Source organism: Phascolarctos cinereus, unplaced genomic scaffold (assembly GCF_003287225.1).
Source record: "Phascolarctos cinereus isolate Bilbo 61053 unplaced genomic scaffold, phaCin_HiC Scaffold_4;HRSCAF=312, whole genome shotgun sequence".
In the NCBI taxonomy this organism is placed as follows: domain Eukaryota; kingdom Metazoa; phylum Chordata; class Mammalia; order Diprotodontia; family Phascolarctidae; genus Phascolarctos; species Phascolarctos cinereus.
In genome coordinates, this window is record NW_027555847.1 from 107,184,780 (window position 1) to 107,206,651 (window position 21,872).

The 21,872-nt window shown below is 36.5% G+C and overlaps 1 protein-coding gene and 1 non-coding gene across 2 annotated transcripts in view; both read left to right on the forward strand.

Annotated features, from left to right (window-relative positions):
* Positions 1 to 21,872, forward strand: part of BNC2 (basonuclin zinc finger protein 2) — a 523,407-nt gene that overhangs the window by 100,485 nt on the left and 401,050 nt on the right. The window lies entirely within an intron of this gene.
* Positions 3,908 to 4,014, forward strand: LOC144457383 (U6 spliceosomal RNA). The gene has a single exon (XR_013486685.1). It is a non-coding gene; the product is annotated as a U6 spliceosomal RNA (small nuclear RNA).

Here is a 21,872-nt window from a genome sequence, read left to right on the forward strand (position 1 = left end):
CGGGCATTGAAAAAGTTCGGTTCCCAAATTAAATTCCTTATTTGGGACAGAAAAGGAAAGTTAGCTTCCTGCATCAGATAGCCCATTTCCCCCCCCCCCCCCAGTTTATTATATTTGGGGTGGGTAGAAATTTAATCATTTTGGATATTAGTTTTTAGTTGGTCATTTATTTTATTTTCCTTAATCTAGAATTTAGCTATAGACTTCCTACTTCTTTCTTCCTTTTTTGAACAATTGGGTGGTTTAAGAATTTTAGTACTAGTTGGTTGCACATCTCTGCCGCCTTGCTAGGAATGAGGATGAATAAGAGTATACTATGGTCACCATTCCCCATTAGGTGCCTTTGCTTTTTTTTTTTTGGTGAGATATTTTTGCTCTCCATTTTCTATAATTAAGAATATCATTCTCAGTTACATTTCAGGATGCCAGAAAATATTTCTAATACCAATAAGAAAGCAGTTTTTTTGGGGGGGGTTGGGCAATGGGGTGAAGTGACTTGCCCAGGGTCACACAGCTAGTAAGTGTTATGTCAGGTCCTCCTGAATGCCGGGCCAGTGTTCTATCCACTGCACCACCTAGCTGCCCCAAGAAAGCAAATTTGCCCAAATAGGTATGCTTATGGTTCGTACAAAAACAGCATCACAAAACCAACACAAAAAGCCTTCATACAGGGCTTTCTTTTTTTTAAACTTACTCCTATCATGTGAGGTTTCTACAAGAGTCATTAGCCACTTATTTCAGGCCCAACTTGCCTGAAGCTTCTTCAGTAATTTTAACCCCTTCTTGGCTATACTCTAAATTCTAGAGCTTTCATTGTCTCCACCTGTTGTGAATTCAACTTCCTGCTGCCACCATACCCCTACACCTGCTTCTACTCTCATATTTCCTGTTTCTGTTGAACTTCAGTCTTGTACCCAAGCTTAAACTTTGGAGTGATTGCTGACTCTTTCTCCTCCTTTACGCCTCCCTTGTATGTAATGAGATCACACATCCAGTGAATTTTACTACCATGAAATATCTTACATCTGTCCCCCTCCTGTCTATTCATGCTGCCTGTGTCAGACCTATCACCTCTCACGTGGATAATTATGATACCTCCTAACTGGCCTCTATGGTTTCATACTCTTGTATCTCCAGTCCATCCTTTACACAGTTGCCAAAGTAATTTTTTTTTCAGTCAACTGAGGTTAAGTGACTTGCCCAGGGTCACACAGCTACACATGTCAAGTGTTTGGTCTGAGTCTGGATTTGAACTCAGGTCCTCCTGACTTCATCTCTATCCATTGCCCCACCTAGCTGCCCCCAAAGTAATCTTAATACTCTAGTCTAGACTGTACACTCCCTATCTCAAAAACCTTGAGAGACTCCTCATAAGATAAAAATCTAGTCTGTCTTTGTAGCCTTATTTCACATTATCCCCCTTCCTGTACTTCATTCCTGATCTCCTCCCTGCCCTCTTCTGCTTCTGGGCATTTATAAGGTCAGTCTCCATTCAATCTTCATCCCGGCCTAGGGAAATCCTCTTCTTTCATGATCAGGTTCAATTACTATCTTCTCCATGATCTTCTCCACCCTTCCTATCCACTCCAGACTCTTCTACTTCACATTTTCCCAAGGTCCTTTGTCTGATTTCTCCTTTGCTCCTGTTCCATTCTATTTTGTTTTCTACTTATTTGCATACTTGGTATCCCCTCTTAAGCAGTCCATCATTAAGTGTTAATTAAGTTTTTACTTTGTGCCTGGTATTGTGTTAAGCACTAGGGATACAAAGAAAGGCAAAGATAATCCCAGCTGTGAGGGAGCTCACAGTCTAATGGGGGAGATAACATAAACAATTATATGTATAAATAACACATAAACTATATACAAGATAAATTGGAGATAATCAGCCAAGGGAAGGCACTAGCATTGAGGAGGATCAGGAAAGGCTTCTCACAGAAGATGGGACTTTAGCGAGGACTTGAAGGAAGCCAGGAAAGCCAAGAGGAAAGGGAAGATGTCATTATCTCTGTGTTGGTATCACTAAGGCCCTTGCACATAGCAGTTGCTTAAATAAATATTCATTGAGTTGCATTAAATGATCCATGTTTCATATAAGATCATTCATCAGATTCTTTGGCTGTGTTGACTTTCCTGCTTCGTATTCTGTTAATGGTGAATTCTGTTTGCTCATTTCTTCAGCTAAGGCACTCAGGGAACACTCAGATAATAATACCCACAATATTTTGTCATGAACTGCTAAACTATCTTTAATCGTTGTAAAACTTGGCATAGAAAGTAAGCTGCATTTGAAGTCAGAGGACCTGGGTTCGTAGCTAAGCGTCCTGGGGGGGGGTAATGGAAAAGGTCTTAATCTCCACATTTGTCAAGATCAGTACCAGACTAGAGGATTCTAAATGATAAGTCTGTTTGCAAATTCCTGATCAAGCCCAAGAGAAAAATTTAACTTTGAATATGATCAGTTGAAATTCAGGTAATAAAAAGATTACCAAGTTCTCATGACACTTAGCTTATCACTTTGTTGAAACTTAGAAAACATTTTATTTTAGATAATCTAGATAGTTACCAAAGGTCTTAGAATTTCAGTCACAAGTAGGAGAGAAGTAAAATTGCTGTTATAGTATCTAGAATCATCATGGTGTAAGTGGAAAGAATGTAATAAATGGAGTCGGGAAGACCTGAGATCAGATGTAGCTTCAGATATTACTAGCCATGTGACTGCACAAATCACTTAACTTCTCAGCCTTCCTCAGTTTACTCATCTGTAAAATGGGGATAATAACACCTCTGTTGCAGAATTGTTGTGAGGATCAAATGAGATAATAATTGTAAAATGTACTTAGCACAGTTCCTGACACCTAGTAGATCCTTTAAAAAAGCTTGTTTCCTTACTTTTTTTCCATAAGCAAATTAACTGACCATAGCATCTTGGGTTAGGGTTAGATGGAGGTGATAGTAGCTGTAGTAGGTTCCTCACTGGGTTGCTGTGAGGATAAAATAATATATGTAAAGCAGTTTGTACACTTTGAAGTTGTAGAATTGGCAGCTATTATTTAAATGATGATTAATCTTTTTTAAAAATAGTATTTTATTTTTTCCATTCATTTAAAATGTTTTTTTGAGTTCTCATTTTTTTTCTCCTTCTCCCCTCCTCCTTCTGTAAAATAGCAAGCAGTTTGATATAGGTCATGTATGTGCTGTGATTATTGGTCTTGTAATTGTGATTTATCAAGCATTGATTCAGTGAACAGTTGTTAAAACACCTACTGTGTACCAAGAATTGTATATTAGATTTGGTGACTTTCTAATGAAAGTAAACCATTCGTGAGCCCATTGGACTCCCCACTTGTTCCTGGTGCACATTACCTTAGTAGGTAGCTTCTCTCTCTTCTTCAAATTACTTTGAATTTGAATGTGCACTCTAGAATATAGGTCCCTTGAAGGAAAGGAGTATTATTTTGTTTTTAGTTTTTAGATCTCCACCCCTAGTTCAGACCTTAAGCCCTGCAGTTAATTAATAAATGCTTGTTGAATTGAATGAGGCATCATCTTGTCCAACCCTTCTCCTCTTTTTACTGATGAGGAAGTGAAGGCCCAAAGAAGGGACATGGCTTGGTCAAGTTTACATATGTAATAAGGAACAGAACTGAGACTTCAGATCTCATGCTGTCCTTTTGACCCTGTGGCTTTTATGACTTATCAGACATATATTTCTTTTTAAAATTTAAGTAAATTAAAATTAATTTTGTTATCTGATAAGGAGAGTTAGCTTGGGTTGTCACAATTAATGTTTATAATCACTGATCTAGTTTAAACATGTGCCTGATTTTTATCATGCGTTTCTTTTGAGTATCATAAGAGGGCTAAAAAGGAAGGATAAAACAGCAGTGATTTTAAAGCAGATAAAGTGCTCAATTTGGCAGCACATATACTAAAATTGGAATGATACAGAGAAGATTAGCATGGCCCCTGTGCAAGGATGACACGCAAATTCGTGAAGCATTCCATATTTTTTAGTGGGGGCCCTGAACCTCCCCCTCTCGGCACTAGATAAGTCTAACCACAAAATAAACAAGAAAGAAGTTAAGGAGGTGAATAGAACATTAGAAAAGTTGGGTATGATAGACCTCTGGAGAAAACTGAATGGGGATAGAAAGGAATATACTTTTTTCTCATCAGCACATGGCACATACACAAAAATTGAACATGTACTAGGGCATAAAAACCTCACAATCCAATGCAGAAAGGCAGAAATATTAAATGCATCCTTTTCAGATCATGATGCAATAAAAATTATATGTAATAAAGGGCCATGGAAAGATAGACTAAAAAATAATTGGAAACTAAATAATCTAATCCTAAAAAATGATTGGGTCAAACAACAAATCATAGAAACAATCAATAATTTCATTCAAGAGAATGACAATAATGAGACCACATACCAAAACCTATGGGATGCAGCGAAAGCAGTTCTTAGGGGAAGTTTTATATCTCTAAATGCTTACATAAATAAAATAGAAAAAGAGGAGATTAATGAATTGGGCATACAACTAAAAAAACTAGAAAAAGAACAAATTAAAAATCCTCAACTAAACACCAAATTAGAAATATTGAAAACCAAAGGAAAAATTAAAAAATTGAAATTAAGAAAACTATTGAACTAATAAATAAAACTAAGAGCTGGTTTTATGAAAAAACAATAAAATAGATAAGCCTTTGGTTAATTTAATTAAAAAAAGAAAGAAGAAAACCAAATTACTAGTATCAAGAATGAAAAGGGCAAGCTACCACCAAGGAAGAGGAAATTAAAACAATAATTAGGAATTATTTTGCCCAACTATATGCCAACAAATTTGACAATCTTAGTGAAATGGATACATATTTACAAAAATATAAATTGCCCAGATTAACTGAAGAGGAAGTAAAATACTTAAATAACCCCATCTCAGAAAAAGAAATTGAACAAGCCATTGATGAACTCCCTAGGAAAAAATCTCCAGGGCCAGATGGATTTACATGCGAATTCTATCAAACATTTAAAGAACAATTAATTCCAATACTATATAGACTATTTGGGAAAATAGGTGAAGAAGGAGTCTTACCAAATTCTTTTTATGATACAAATATGGTGTTGATACCTAAACCAGGAAGAGTCAAAATAGAGAAAGAAAATTATAGACCAATTTCTCTAATGAATATAGATGCAAAAATTTTAAACAAAATATTAGCAAGTAGATTACAGCAACTTATCACAAGAATAATACACTATGACCAGGTAGGATTTATACCAGGAATGCAGGGTTGGTTCAATATTAGGAAAACTATCAGCATCATTGAGCATATCAACAACAAAACCAACAGAAACCACATGATCATCTCAATAGATGCAGAAAAAGCTTTTGATAAAATACAACACCCATTCCTATTAAAAACACTAGAAAGCATAGGTATAAATGGAGTCTTCCTTAAAATAATAAATAGCATCTATCTAAAACCTTCAGCAAGCATTATATGTAATGGGGACAGGCTAGAAGCATTTCCAATAAGATCGGGGGTGAAACAAGGATGTCCATTATCACCACTGTTATTCAATATTGTACTGGAAACCTTAGCTTTAGCAATAAGAGAAGAAAAAGAAATTGAAGGCATTAGAATAGGCAAAGAAGAAACAAAGCTATCACTCTTTGCAGATGACATGATGATATACTTAGAGAATCCTAGAGAATCAAGTAAAAAACTACTTGAAATAATAAACAACTTTAGCAAAGTTGCAGGCTATAAAATAAACCCACATAAATCATCAGCATTTCTATATATTACCAACAAAGCCCAACAGCAAGAGATAGAAAGAGAAATCCCATTTAAACTTACTGTAGACATTATAAAATATTTAGGAGTCTACCTCCCAAACAAACCCAGGAACTCTATGAACACAATTACAAAACACTTTTCACACAAATAAAATCAGATCTAAATAATTGGAAAAACATCAGTTGCTCATGGGTAGGCCAGCTAATATAATAAAAATGACAATCCTACCTAAGCTAATTTACTTATTCAGTGCCATACCAATCAAACTACCAAAAAATTATTTTATAGAGTTAGAAAAAATAATAACAAGATTCATTTGGAAAAACAAAAGGTCCAGAATATCAAAGGAACTAATGAAAAGAAATGCAGGGGAAGGTGGCCTAGCAATTCCAGATCTTAAATTGTATTATAAAGCAGCAATCATCAAAACTGCTTGGTACTGGCTAAGAAATAGGGAGGTGGATCAGTGGAATAGGTTAAATATGCAAGACACAGTAGTCAATGACTATAGTAATCTATTATTTGATAAACCCAAAGACCCCAGCTTCTGGGATAAGAACCCACTCTTTGAAAAAAACTGCTGGGAAAACTGGAAAAGAGTATGGCAGAAACTAGGCATAGACCCAAATCTCACACCATATACCAAAATAAAGTCAAAATGGGTTCATGACTTAGATATAAAGGCTGATACCATAAGTAAACTGGGAGAACAAGGAATAGTTTACCTATCAGATCTATGGAGAACAGAAGAATTCATGACCAAACAGGAGATAGAGAACATTATGAAAAGCAAAATGGATAATTTTGATTACATTAAATTGAAAAGTTTTTGCACAAACAAAGCCAATGCAACTAAGATTAGAAGGAAGGTAGAAAATTGGGAAAGAATTTTTACAACCAGTCTCTCTGATAAAGGCCTCATTTCTAAAATATATAGAGAATTAAGACAAATTTATAAGAACACAAGCCATTCCCCAATTGATAAATGGTCAAAGGATATGAACAGACAGTTCTCAGATGAAAAAATGCTCTAAATTGTTATTGATTAGAGAAATGCAAATCAAAACAACTCTGAGGTACCACATCACACCTATCAGATTGGCCAACATGACAAAACAGGAAAATGATAAATGTTGGAGAAGATGTGGGAAAATTGGAACACTAATACATTGTTGGTGGAGTTGTGAAATGATCCAACCATTTTGGAGAACAATTTGGAACTATGCCCAAAGGGCTACAAAAATGTGCATACCCTTTGATCCAGCAATAGCACTTCTAGGGCTATATCCCAAAGAGATCAAACAAATGGGAAAAGGACCCACATGTACAAAAATATTCATAGCAGCTCTTTTTGTGGTGGCAAAGAATTGGAAATTGAGAGGATGCCCATCAATTGGGGAATGGCTGAGCAAGTTGTGGTATATGAATGTAATGGAATACTATTGTGCTATAAGAAATGATGAACAGGCTGACTTCAGAAAAACCTGGAAAGACTTATATGGTCTGATGCTGAGTGAAGTGAGCAGAACCAAGAGGACTTTGTATACAATAACAGCCATGTTATACAATGACTAAGATTGTTAAACTGAACCCTTCTCAGCATTATGAGGATCTAAGACATTTCCAGAGCCCTGGGGATGGATAATGCTGTCCACATCCAAAGAAAGAACTATGGAAGTCGAATCGCTCTCACTTATTTTTACCTTCTGTTGAGTTTTGTTTCATTTTTCTGATGGTTCCTCCTATTGGTTTTAATTTTTACTTACAACTTCACTAATGTGAAAATATGTTTAATGGGTATGTAAATGTAAAGCCTATGTCAGATTGTGCGCCGTCTTGGGAGGGGGGAGAAAAAGGGAGAAAAAATTTTCAACTTAAAAGCATGTGGAAAAAAAAATTTAAAAAAATAAAGCAGATAAAGCTTTTCTTGGTACATTAACATTTAAAATTTGAATTTCTATCATTGAACAAGTGTTAAGAACATATTATAAAGCAATGCGTACTGTTAGCAGCTTTTTATCAGCTGTCCCCAAATAAGTTTTAAAGCAAGATAAATATTCAGATCTACCCCATTCAGTACAGTGATTTCGTTAGACAGACTGAGCTTTAGGTGAATTTTTGTGGACTCTTGAACCTTGAGACATGAAGAAAGGCACTTGGATATAGCTTTGCTAGTGTGAAGCATGGTGATTTACATATTTTCTCTTTTTCTCACAACTGCTCCACTTGTACAGTAAACTCTAGTCCTGGAAATCAAATTGTGTTCGGTTTGGTTGTACAAGTATTTGTGGGAAAGGAGGAGGTTTTAGGGTGATGTTTGTGTTTGGATTTAATTTGAGTGGTAAGTTAAGTATAAGATTTATGGTGTGTAGCGTGCAGGATGTTTTATTTACTCTTTCTAAGCTTATGAATAAAAGTAACATCTGAATTTGATCTTTGAAAAGCAAATTTAGGACATGTGGTATAATTCAGTTCTAATTGTCTCTCTTAATTGTACCTTACTTCTGTTTATTTGCTAGTTGTGTATTTAAGTCAGTAAAGTACTTATTACCCTGCTGTTACATATCTTTCACTTTCTACTAGACTCCTGTCTTCAGATTTTGTTTTTTAAACTTGGAAGAGAAGATAACACAAGTCTTTCTATTTTGTCATTATTGTTGCATAAATGGTCTGTTTGGTTGTACCTTGTTTTGTTTATTTAAAATGCATGTTCCTCTTTTCCTTGTATAAAGGGACATAGGAATTATATGAATTTTGTGATGGATCATTGACCAATGACATTCAGTTCCTCCAACTTGTCCTAGTCGTATTAGAAACCTCAGGAGAATGGTCAAAATCAATAGTCCTCCTCTAGCTTTTTAGTTTAAAGGAGACTAATTAAATGTTGTGTTTCCATTTGTAGTGCTGATGGAGAAATAAAAGAATAGCTTATGTTTCTGTGCATATGTAGATTATGCAAAACCTTAACCAGTGATCCCACTAATACAAGCAGACTTCCTCCCTCCCCCGCTTTATGATTTCAGAGGTAAATCATCAAAAAAGTACACTGATAACCTGCATCGGGGCAGCTAGGTGGCGCAGTGGATGGAGCACTGGCCCTGGATTCAGGAGGACCTGAGTTCAAATTTGGCCTCAAGCACATAACACTTACTAGCTGTATGATCTTGGGCAAGTCACTTAACCCCCTTGCCTAGCCAAAAAAAAAAAAAGATAATCTGCATCTATTTTAGTAGGAAGGGACAACTATGTAGTTATGTTTGAGGTTAGTAAAGTTTTCCCCACTCTCCTAGAATTTCATGGAGAGGTATTATTGTGGGGTAGATAAAAGACCTGACCTGGAGTTGTCAGGAAGACTTCGGTTCACATTCTGCCTTACAAACCTAATTGTCTGACTTTGGGCAAGTCACTTAACTTTTCTAAGTCTCAATTTCCTCATCTATAAAATAGGGTTGTTGTGAGGATCAAATGTAGATCTTAAAGTAGTCCTGTATGGTAATTTATTTCAGGATGATCAAACACCAGTGATCAAATCACCTAAGAAAGATTGCATTATATTCTTTAGACTCTGTATGCTAGGCATAAAAAAAGAGTAGTGATACACTTTAGAAAGTAATTTGACAAAAGGTTTAAAATAAAACTCCCCAAATCATAAATTTCATTAACCTAAATGTCCATGTCTCTGAGTGTTATGATTAAAAAAAAAGGTAAGTATAAGTGTGATGGTTAGTGGTTTTTTTTGTTTTTTTTTTTGAGGCATTCAGGATTAAGTGACTGGCCTAGGGTCACACCGCTAGTAAGTGAGTGTCTGAGGCAGGATTTAAACTCAAGTCCTCCTAACTCCAGGGCTGGTGCTTTATCCACTGCACCACCTAGCTGTATTGCCACTCCTCCTTTATTTTGATGGTTAATATTTTTTTATACAGTTGTAATTCTTGTTTTTGTGTACTTTTCTACCTGCACACAAAAAGAGAAGTGTTCAAAGAATGACAACCATAAGCAGTTATTAAGCACTTAATATAAGGAAGGAACTGTGCTCAGCACTGGAGATACAAAGAACAAAAAAAAATGGTTACGTTATATGTGGATTTTTCTTTGTTTCCTGGTTGGGAACAACAGACAAATGAAAAGCGGAAAAGATTTGCAAAGACTCTCTTCATCAAGGAGAGTGGACTCACCATTCACACTCTTAACATTCCAGTCCTGGATGATCTTATAGAGGTGATAGAAATGATATTAAAGAACAAAGGAAAGAAATGGATGTATTAAAGCAAGCATACACAGAGGAGGTCCATACTGGAGACAGCACAGTTTTGTGAGGATGTGGAGAGGTTGATTCTCAAAGTATCTAAAGGAAAAGATGAAAACAGGCCTTATTATCATTATTACTATTCCTTAACCACCTCCCCCCAATGGAAAAAAATTACCTAAGTACTTTTAACATCAGTAAGTGTTAGCCTATACACCTACCAACTGAACAGTGTAAACTTTTTTATGAGAATAATCTTCATATGCAGTGAGGGCATTTTTGATGAAGATGTTAATCGCCTTTCATAAAAAATGTTCCACATTAGACCATATTTATATCATTAGGCAAGTGCCTGAAAAAAAAATGCAGAGAAATTTAGGTTACACTGTGCTTATTGATTATAGACTATAAAAAAAGATTGATTCAGTAGAGCAAAAAAACTGACTTAAAAGACCGTTTTGTTATCCTCAAAATTGTCTGCTATACATGTATCAGAATTATGTTCTATTCCTTGAAAGATATAACAATCAAGGTAAACTTGTTCGATGATACTGTGATAACATCAATAGGACATAAAACAAGGAGATAGGCTCACCTAGAGTGTTTGTCACTGTCATGGTGGAGATAGCCAATTCAGTGTCCGATTCAAGAAGGACTGATTGTAGTTAGTCCTGTTGATTATATCAAGTCCTAGAATTATTGTAGAGCTCTATGAATTAGATCAATAACCATTCTAATTAGAGATTTCTAACCTGGGGTTTGTGAAGTTTTTTTTAATGAATTTTTTTATAACTCAGGGTAATTAATTTCCTCAGACATTTTATGGGTTTTTAACTTAAGAATTTAAGAACATTATTCTGTGGTGTACATAGATTTCACCAGACTGCCAAAAGGGGGTCCACAACAGAAAGAAAGGATAACAACACCTGCTTTGGGGGCAGCCAGATGGTACAGTAGATAGAGCACTGACCATAGATTCAGGAAGACCTGAGTTCAAATGTGACCTCAGACATTTGACACTTACTAGCAGTGTGACCCTGGGCAAGTCACTTCACCCCATTGCCTCACCAAAAAAAACCCAAAACAATAACAGCAGTAAAACCAACACCTACTTTAAAGTCTAGCTATTCATGCAAGAAAAAAAAGTGGTTGAAGAATCTCTATGGTCCAGTTTATGATATGCAATTGGATAGACAGTCTCAACTGAGTTTGTTCATCAGAAGATACATCCTGGACCAGCACTGTGAATAGAAGAGAAAAGGATGTTATCAAAAAGTATAGAAGCATAAAAGATGATCCAGTCATGTGATGAGAATGGAAGATAACATTTGAACAGTTCATGCATTTAATTGGAATCATTGCAATATCAAGAGAACTTGAGGAAGGCACATTGGTTACGTCCTCTGAGGTGAATTGAATGGAAGGGTATCAGTGAGTCACACAGGATAGTCACTATCTATGGATATTCTATTCCCTCTCACTTGCCTCCTCCACTCACCCAGATTGTAAGTTCTTTGAGTGCAGACATTATGTCTTATTTATTTCTGTATTTTTCCAGGGAACTTATATGGTGCTCTGAACATAATAAGCCCTTAATAAATGGCTATTAAATAACTGTGAAGAAATAAATTGAATGAATCAGTCGAACACATGTAAATTAAATATTTATTATATGGCTGGATTTTTAAAAGAATGAATGTATTTATGTTACACATTGATGTTAATATGATTATCTATGAAATACCTAGATTAAAAGAAATGTGCATGTATGTGTATACCTATGCATGTATGTGTACACACATGTATACACATGTGTAACACATATGCACATATACATACATACAAGCATACTTATACACATATATTCCAAAGTCTTATTCTTTTCTAGAATGCATTTGGTTAAGTACATAGTTACATAGCCTTTATCATTTACCTGGAATATATGTGGAATTGGAGAATATCTCTGTAGAGTTGAAGGTCAAAAGAAAATATGGATTCTTTCCAAGGCAAGCAGTCATGTTGTAGAGGTGCCACCAGAGTTGTTTGTTGATGGATTAGCCAGAAGAGACTGAAATTAGCAGACTTTAAGGGTGCTGGTTTTTGGTGGAGGTTTCCTAAATGTTCACATGCAATAAGTAGGTTTTACTGTGTAATATTAAAAATTATCAGGTAGATTTGGCTACAGATTTTTTGACATTAAAGCATATTAGTACTGTGTTCCTATGTTGAAGGCCTACATGTAATTTTAGCAGTATGCCTTTGTGAAAATAAATAACACATGTGGTATTGAAATGCTTTCAGTCATAGATGAGGTTTTTTTATTTTGAAGGAAAAATCATTATATGTCATCACAATAGAAATAGTGAGAGACTATTGGCACCCTGGATAGAGCTCTGACTTTCAAATCGGAGAGCCCAAGTTTAGTTTCTGCCTCGTGGTTTACTAAATATGTGACTTGTGCAAAATAACTCACTTCTAGGCTTCAGTTTCCTCACCTGTAAATTGTGAGTATTGGACTTCCCTTCCAGCTGTAAATCTGTGATTTCATAAGTATCAGATGAGACTTGGCTAGTCCCTATGAATTGCCAATTTTAATAGTTTTTCTTTTTGTTTCTGTTGTGTTGTTTTATTTCTCAGGGTTTTCATTCTTTGAACTTACGGGTTAGATAGTCAGTAAATAGTTTATTTTATTTGGGATATGCTGTCTTTTTAAAGGTTAGATTGATATAAGTAACATCTCAGTATAAATTCATTGATGGTCTTGCCCAGGATTTCATATAAGCAGGAAAGAATTGTTGGCATAAACACCATTTAAAAAAGACAATGGATTTAGAATTAGAAGACCTGGATTCAAATTTTGGTCTATGGCTAAGTAGCTTTGTGACTTTGGGCAGGTCATTTTATTCATCTAGATTTCAGTTTCCTATTCTGTGAAGTGAAGAATGGATGACCTTTTTGGCCTTGTTCAGCTCTAAACTGTGGTCCTTCAAATTTGACCTGTAAATTTGGGCATTGGTTCTCCATTGCTCAGGTGCTGCTTTTGTTGCTTGTTCCATGCCAACACTGTTGTCCCCTTGATTTTTGCTTCAGTATATTCCAGTTACTCTTTGGCCTATAGAATAAATTATCTTGAGGTACTGTTTTCCTAAGTTTTATTTCAGTTCTAGTTCAAACTTGTCTTTCTTATTTTAACCAGTCCTTTGAAATATTCCAGTTCACCTGACTCCTCATGCTTATCTCTTTCCTTACTGCTTCTCCACACATTCAGGCTTCCATCTTGGCAGAGACCCTTCATCTCTTCAGTGTCTACTGCCATGGCCTTGTTCTAATCTCATGTTAAATTTCTTCTCTCCTTTAAAGATATAGCAGATAGCTTCTTTTTGCAATTTATCATTGGCCTACTGATTAAATACTTTAGATCACAGTAATTTTTCCATTTCCTCATCTAAAGCTTGCCCTGTATATTAAGACCTTATGGCATACAGAATTTAATACTGTGGAGTTTTGAGCTGTGATTATTTGGGAAAATGTCAGAGTTGCTTTGTATTGGATTCCAACGATTGAAACAAATGTATTAACACTGTCAATTATCTACTTTGTGGATTTTCTGTGGCCAATTTTTAAATTCCAACAGGGTCCCCAATTCCTAGCCACTTAATATATGCATAGGGGAATGCAAATGAATTTAAATGCTATAAATATGCATGGAAGTAAAACATCTTTGGGGAAAAAATAATGTGCATCCTAAAGTTAGGTTGAGTTGATTTTTATGCTCTTTAGTTTAATCCCTCCCTTTTGATAGAGCATATAATAGAGTTGACCATTTCTATAGAATGACTGTATAAATCACTGACAGAAATCATCTTAGACCCATGTACATAGAATCACCTTCAGTAGTAGTACAATGATACCTTTTGTGAGAATCTAGAATGAAAAACAATGGTCATGCATGGTATAGGCTCTTCAGGCAAGGATGAGGTTTATGCATTTTATTAATCTATAAGGCAGTTACTTGAGGCATGGTGTACCTTCAGGAGAGGATGTTAACTTTAAATGATGCAATTGAATAATTGAATAAAAAACAAACATTAGCAAACATTAAATAGAGTTCATTGATATTGAAAATCAGAGTTAAATTTTCTTAACAGGCTTGAGAATCAGAGACCATGTTGGTAGAACAGCCTAGGAAAGTCCAGCTTACACATATACACATAAAAGGATGGAGTATGTTAAGAGTGAATGTTTATGGTAATCAGGAAGCCTGCAATGGCTTCTTGATTGAGATTGAGTTCAGGATGGAATTTTCTGGTTCTTTATCAAAAATAACTAGTATAGTTATTTTTTTAGTTATTTATGCCCTGCTCAGTTAGCCCTTTGTGATCTGAAGTTCTATTTATTGACAGACTGGAGGAATCAGAGGGTAGGGTGTGGCAAGGATACCCTTTAGCTGGCAGGCACACTATCTGTTTAGAATAAAAGGAAGAAACCACAGGAAAGTAGAAGAGGAAAAAAAAAGACTTTGTAGAGAGAATGTTTGGCATACAGGTGTGTGAAAGGTGAGGATAAAACAAATTCCTTGGCAACTAATCAGCTAACTTCTCAGAGGGGTCTGAACAGGGAAGTTAAACCCAACACACCAGAAGCTAGCATTTAGACTTTTAAAAATGGAGCTGGCTGATTTAGAGGACTTTCCACAATACATGAGGCTTCTTTAATTACTGGAGAGATTGTATTCTCTGAAGCCGTCACTGACAGAATTCATATTCTTTCTGGAAGTCAGTCTCTCATTCTTCTCTCTCTCTCTCTCTCTCTCTCTCTCTCTCTCTCTCTCTCTCTCTCTCTCTCTCGTTTAGTTTGTTTATTCAGAGGATTTTTTTTCCCCTTTCTCTCTTTGATGGCCTGACATTTATGGATTTCTTTTCTTGTCAGCAATTAGGAGAAAGTCTCAACAGAGTAAGAGAGCCTTGTGACATGGAGGATGTTTGCCTGAAATGTTCCATGTGAGCAGTGGGCTTTGGGGTACATGTTGGAAGAGAAGAAAAACAAGGCTTTTGTTAGCGGCGGACAGGCAGGCAGCACAAGTAAAGTTTAACCGAAATCCTTTCATTGATATTGGAAAGTCATAAGCCTGCAGATGACACTGCAACGTTCAACTTGCTGTGTGATCTCAAGCTGTGTTGCTTGTATTGAAGTGTGTGTGTGTGTGTGTGTGTGTGTGTGTGTGTGTTTGTGTGTGTGTGTGTGTGTGTGTACAGTGTAAACATTTTATGAACTGCAGTGTCTGATCCATCGGTCTGTCTGGGCAAGAATGTCCCTTGACACTCAAAAGAACAGCAATCAGGACAGAATTGGTCAATGTGGCATGTCTAATGGTGGGAAGATATTTGAAGGACTCACTACAGACACAATAGACTCTCTAAATAGCCTCTTTGCACCCTGAGTCTTATTGCAAACAGGTTCATTAAGGAGAGACGTTCTGACACACAGCATCACAGTAATGAAAGTAGTTCTGTTTTTCTAATATTGTATCTTGCCACTTCAGTTATGCTGCTGGTACAAGATTTCCCTTGTGTTGTTGTATATTTCTCCAGAAAAAGAATCAGTCTTCATAGAATATACAATTATTTTGTACAGGAATATATAACTCATACCTAAGATTCTGGCCTGCCTGTTTATGTGCACTAGTGCAAAAATAATTGGCAAACACATCTTTCAAACCCAAAAACCCCCAGCACCTTCAATTTGATGGGCTGGAAGATGCTGAGCTAGAGTTATAATAAACTTTTTTGAAAATAGTATAGTGTTAAAATAGGTTTGTGATCAATTGTAAAAGAAAAAAAATTAGTATACATTTTCCCTAAGATATATTTTTTTCCTTAGGATTTTAACCAACATTAGTAGAGTATGGGTTCAAAAGAAAAAACCTCAAAACAACGAATTGCTGAAGGGTTTTTTATCCACTATGCTTTACATGTAACCACTATATGATGACTTAAGCTATTGGATTTTCTGACTGCTAATGTACAGCATGAACATTATGAACAAGGAAAAAAAAAAGGTAATATTGGTCTAAAAGTGGATATGGAAAGTTTAATGTGCTCAAGTGGGAACAATGGCATATTAAAAAAACACTCATGACACAGATCTAATAATTCACTTGCCCCTGTAGGACTAGGGTATCAGCTCTGATGCCGCCTCATAGTTTATTTTTATATACACCCCTAGTCCCTGCTGTATACACCGTGTATGGGTTCCAGAGAAAAGAGAGAAAATAACCTGCAGGGAAATCAGCTTGGAAACCTTTCATTAAATACACTCTGCTTCCTTTCGTGTCGTTCACAAAATCTTTAAGACAGAGAGAAAAGAAAAACCTGTTATCAGCCTGCATGTGTAAAATAGTATATTTGAATACTATCATTTGTTTTAAGATTAAGGATGAGGCTGCAGACATATTAGTTATATTTTATTATTCACTTATGTCTGGTAGGTAATGCTTCAGGGATATGATTTTTTTCTTATTTCCATTCGCTTTTTTTTTTTTTGGTCATCACAAAGACCTCACTTTAACTCAAAACCATGCTTGTTAAGACACTTTGGTGGTGGTGGGGTTGTTTTAATCCTTCCTGTCTTGTTAAAAAGATGGAGTACAAAATAGTATTAAAATTAGTGTTTAAAGTTTCCATATCAATTAGAAAGTTACCTCTGTTCAATGAGAATTAAAAAAGATGCTAAGCACATTCCGTCAAGAGAAACAATATTCACAATAGGAGTGTAATTGTGAACTGTGACACCTTTGTCAAGTTGGATGTCCTTTAGAGTGAATCTTTGTCTTGCAGTAATGGTTCATGTATTGCTGTTGGTAGGCCTTTAAATATCTGTAAATGTCTTATCATTTTTGCTGACTATTCATGTAGGTTATGCTAGAAGCTAGCTGTGACATATATTCTGCCTATACTTGTCAGCTGCCTTTTGCACGAATATGAATACACACCTTGGAACTAAATTCTGGGTACCACATACAGTATTTAATGAACTTCCTGAATTACAGACATTGAGTTCAGTTTTGATCTCAGATACCTGGGAGTATACAGTTTACACAGTCTGTTGAAAGATTTATGATTTCAGTTGCCTCTGATATAGTGTGTGCTTAAGATCTTGCTTTAAATATAGAAGGTTATGCACCTATCAACCTCTCCAGAAATGATCCCTGGGCACTTATTTCACATCTGTTTGACTTTGCAGTATGCACAAGGCAAGCATTGGATGGAGGAAAGATATGCCTGGGCAGGAGTGATCCATTGTGCACTAGATTAGGTTGTATTGCAAGAGAGGGAGGGAAATAGAGTGGTGGTGGAGACAAGGCTTCCCATAGAAGATGGGCTGGAACCTTGGAAAGCTGTGGAGACCCTCTTGCTGAACTTTGTAAAGTGTTATAGTAGCTATGTAATGGCTAATGATGTTTATGCTTGAACCTTTAAGTGGGGCCAATGAGTGAAATATGTGTGATGCCTTTTTAAATTGCTCCAATTTAGTAGTGCTGCCTGTGGACCTTTTGGGCTGTTGATTCTTGATGGTGCAAGGATTTTTAGGAGAACCATTAATTCAAAGGACTCAATGAGAAGCATAGCTTTAACAACTTCTAGTCTTTCTTCTCTCCAATCCACACGATTGGGAAAACAGTCTTCCTAAAGTACAGGTTGTGTGTGTGTGTGTGTGTGTGTGTGTGTGTGTGTGTGTGTGACCATGCTTTAGTAGCATGTCTTTAGTAGCTCTTAACTATCTCTAGCAGAAACGTTGACTTTTCAGCTGGGCATTTAAAGCTCTTAACAGAGTGCTTCCAGCCTACCTTTTTAAGACATTTCATAATAATCATCTTCACATACTTTCCATTCCAGCAAAACTGGCCAACTTGTTGTTTCCCATCTCCAGTTCCCATGCCTTTGCAAAGATTGTGCCCCATGCCTAAAATGCACTTCTTCTTGCCCCTGTGCCTCTTTGACTCTTTAGCTTCCTTCAAGGCTCAAGCCTGGTACCACTTACAATGGCTATTGTTAATGCTCCCTCCTTAAAATGCTCACACATATCCTTCCTTACCTGTTAACAAATTGTACCCCCCAAATAGAACAAAAAAATTATAATCATCCATATTTATATAGGGTATCAAGGATTGCAAAACACTTTATCTATATTACCTAATTTGAGCCTCACAATAGCCTAGTGAGTCAGGTCTTATTATTGTCCCTATTTCATAGGTGAGGAAACTGAGGTAGAGAGTTTAAAAGTGACTTGTTCAGAGTGGTAAAAGTAGGAGTTAGTGCCAAAATCTTGATGATTCCAACTTTAACAATATATTTACTGTACTATGTAAGCCCCTTTAAGGCAGGTACCATTTTATCCTCAGCTCCTAACACAGTATATTGCACATAATAAGTGAGATAATAAGAGATTATGACCTGAAAATATTTTCATATAAGAATCAACATTTAGATACCTTTCACAGGGCTGGCCATCAAGGAAATGGTCCATGATCCACTCAACCCTGCATAGCCGGAGCTGATATACTTAAAACCACAACAATTCTACTTTCCAGTGCTATTTGGGATTAGTAGTGGGGACCTGGGCAGGTCTACCAGTGCACTCTTCTCTCTAGTTTTCTGTTCTCATGTATTGTATGCAGATCCTGACTTCTTTCCAATTTCGTTCTCTGGCCCACCTCCAGTGCTGCCTTGGTGATAATACATGCAGTATAACCAGGAATATAACTCTCTAAAAGTTATTACTTGGCCTGTTAGGGGCAACAGATGAATCTGTTTGTATCTGGAAGGCTTGGAAGTATCAGAATAGAGGTTTGGGTGAGAGGTCAGAGGTTAGGGGGACTGGGGCATGAATTCAAATGTAGATTTGAAAATGAAATATCAATTTAATTCCATTCAATCCAAGTACCTGCTCTTTCTTAAAATACCTAATATATCTTGCATATTAGCATATATGTAGTATATGCCATATACTACTAGCATAGTAGCATGGGAGTCTTGGGGAATGGAAAAATTGATGGGAGGTGTAGATCTTGCTTTCAGAGATCTTACAATATAAAGGGAAAAGAATAAGTACAAAAATAACTCTGATGCGTGGAAGAGTGAGATAAAAAAGTAAAGGAGAGATCCAGGAAAAATATTATGAGAAATTTGAGGGATTTTTCATTTTCATTTGAGGGATGTCAAAGAGGGCATAATGGAGGATGTAATATATGAGTTGGACGGTAAAGGAAGAGAGGGACTTCAATGGATAAGGGTAGAACTTCTCTCCAGGCTCCACTTCTGACTGTGGACTTTTTCTACCATGTTATAGCATTTTCCTCACCCTGAAAATTCATACCACTCCAGTCTTTTTCACTCTGAAAATACACTTTGCCCCTTCAGCCCCTTCAGCTGATTGGCTGGTTCCTCCTAGAAAGCCTTCATTTTTAAGGGAAACACTCAGGCCTGCTATGTCCAGAGTCATCCTTCTCTGGAATCCATTTCTTACCCAACTTTCTCTGTCTTTATCTGCTGTGTTCCCTCATTAGAGTGTAAGTTCCTTTAAGGCAGGAACTGTCTTTTTGCTTTTGTATTATTTCTATATTTGTATTCTCAGCACATAGTGCAGTACTTGGGGCATAGTACTTAATAAATGCTTGTTGACTTGAACTTAATTGGTGACTGTGACTAGAGAAAAAGAATCATGCACAAGATGTGTTATACAGGTAAAAACAGCAAGATATTTGCCAAGTTACTGGATACGTGGGATGAGAGGGAGTGGGGACTTAAGAATAATGCCATTACAAACCTGGGAGACTGGAAGAAGGCAGCTTTTGACAGAACTAGGAAAAAGGGGTGGGATTGGAGAGAAATATGGACATGTTGAGTTTGAAAGGTCCACAAGACATACAGTTTGAACGATGATGCAAGGCTCAAAGTAAGAGTATAATATGTATGTGTCATCTGCACAGAGATGATAATTAAAGCCATGTAGGCATAGTATTGAGTTGGGCCTAGAACAGAGCTTTGAGGAACCCCTATATAGTTAGAGGCCATGATCTGGATTATGACAGGAAAGGAGACTGAGGAGTAGTCAGGTAGGCAAGAAGAGACTCAGGAGAAAGTAGTCATGAAGACCCAGACAAGAAAGAGTCTGAAAGAAGAGAGTAGTTAACAATGTCAGGTACATCAGACATGCTGAGGAAGAATAAGGGCTGAGAAAAATCCCTCTTATTTGGCAGTCAAGATATCATGGGTAATTGGAGACAACTCTTTCAAGTGAATGGTGATTTTGGAAGCCAGATGGCAAAGGGTTGAGAAGACAAAGTTCAGTGAATGACGAGTCAGCTTTTTCTAAGAGTTTCCAATTATTCAAATGTTCTACTTTGCATTTTGTTTTCTGTCTCTTTTCTTCTGTGTCCTTGAATTCTCTGCTTTTCTTGTGACCTTTCCACACCTCAGTCTCATCCTGGGTTCTACTCCTCTTTTTCTGCCCAAATGATTTCACCAAAAACTCTCTGTGCTCTAACACTTTATTCCCAGCAATTGTTAAGTTTTTTAATCCTAGCTAAATAGTCCTCCCAGCATGGTCTACTCTTCTCTACCTTCTCAGGACCTTAAATACCTTCATTTCTTTTCCTTAAAATAGTTAAGAGTATTTGAGACTTTACTCTCCTATATACATTTGATCATATGCACCTTCAATTTAGTTCAGTTCAATAATCTTTTATTAAATACCTACTGTAAGCAAGGCCTTGTGCTTGGCAAAGGCTATGCCAAAAACACAAATGAAACAATTCCTGCCCTCAACCTACAGTCAGTCAACCCTGGGATGGTGGTAACTTGGTTGGGCTACATGGATAGAGAGAATTTAAGTGACTGATGGTCACTTTTCAAACCCAGGTCCTGCAACTCCAAATCTAGTTCATTTGGAAACTTTTATTTATTAATGTTTTCCTTTGCATGAATAAAAGATTAGGTTTTAATTTTTTCCCCCTAAGCACTGATCTAGTTTAGTGCTGTCCTTTGCACTAGACTGTGAAGTAGGCACTTCATAAATATTTGTTGAATTAAATTGAAACAAATTAACTTTTCTAACATTCCCATTATTCCATTCCCCTGCTTTCTTCACAGCTCTTAGGTAGGTAGCATAAATATTAGTATCTCTTTTATAAACAAGGAAATTGAGGCTTAGAAAGGTGTGACTTGACAGTGGTTCAGTTCAATCATTTTTTAAGTGGTGCACAACTCTTCATGACCCCATTTGGGGTTTTCTTGACAAAGATACTGGAGTGGTTTGCCATTTCCTTCCCCAGCTCATTTTACAAATGAGGAAACTGAGGCAAACAGGTTTAAGTGACTTGCTCAGGGTCACACAGCTAGTAAGTGTGTGAGGCTGAATTTCAGCCTGAGAAGATGAGTTCTTCCTGACTCCAGACCTGGTACTATATCCAGTGTACCACCTAGTTGCCCCTTACTAGTGGTTTCTTGGCTTCTAAGTGCCGTAGTCAGGACTGGGATGCTATTCCTTTGACTGGAAGAAGAGAATGACTTTTTTTTTTTGCTTATATGGGCTGACAAAGTCTATGTGAGGGATAACAAAAAAAATATATCCTGGTTCTGCTTACCCTCAAGGAGCTCACGTGCTATTTAGGGAAAACAGTCACATAAACTATAACTGCAAATACCAGGCAGTATATGATGTGTAAACAGACAAAAGTTGCCACAATGTCAGTTTGGATGAGAACCATGTTCGTTTGTTGTCCATTATTTCTTACTGTTTTGCTCCATTTGGAAAA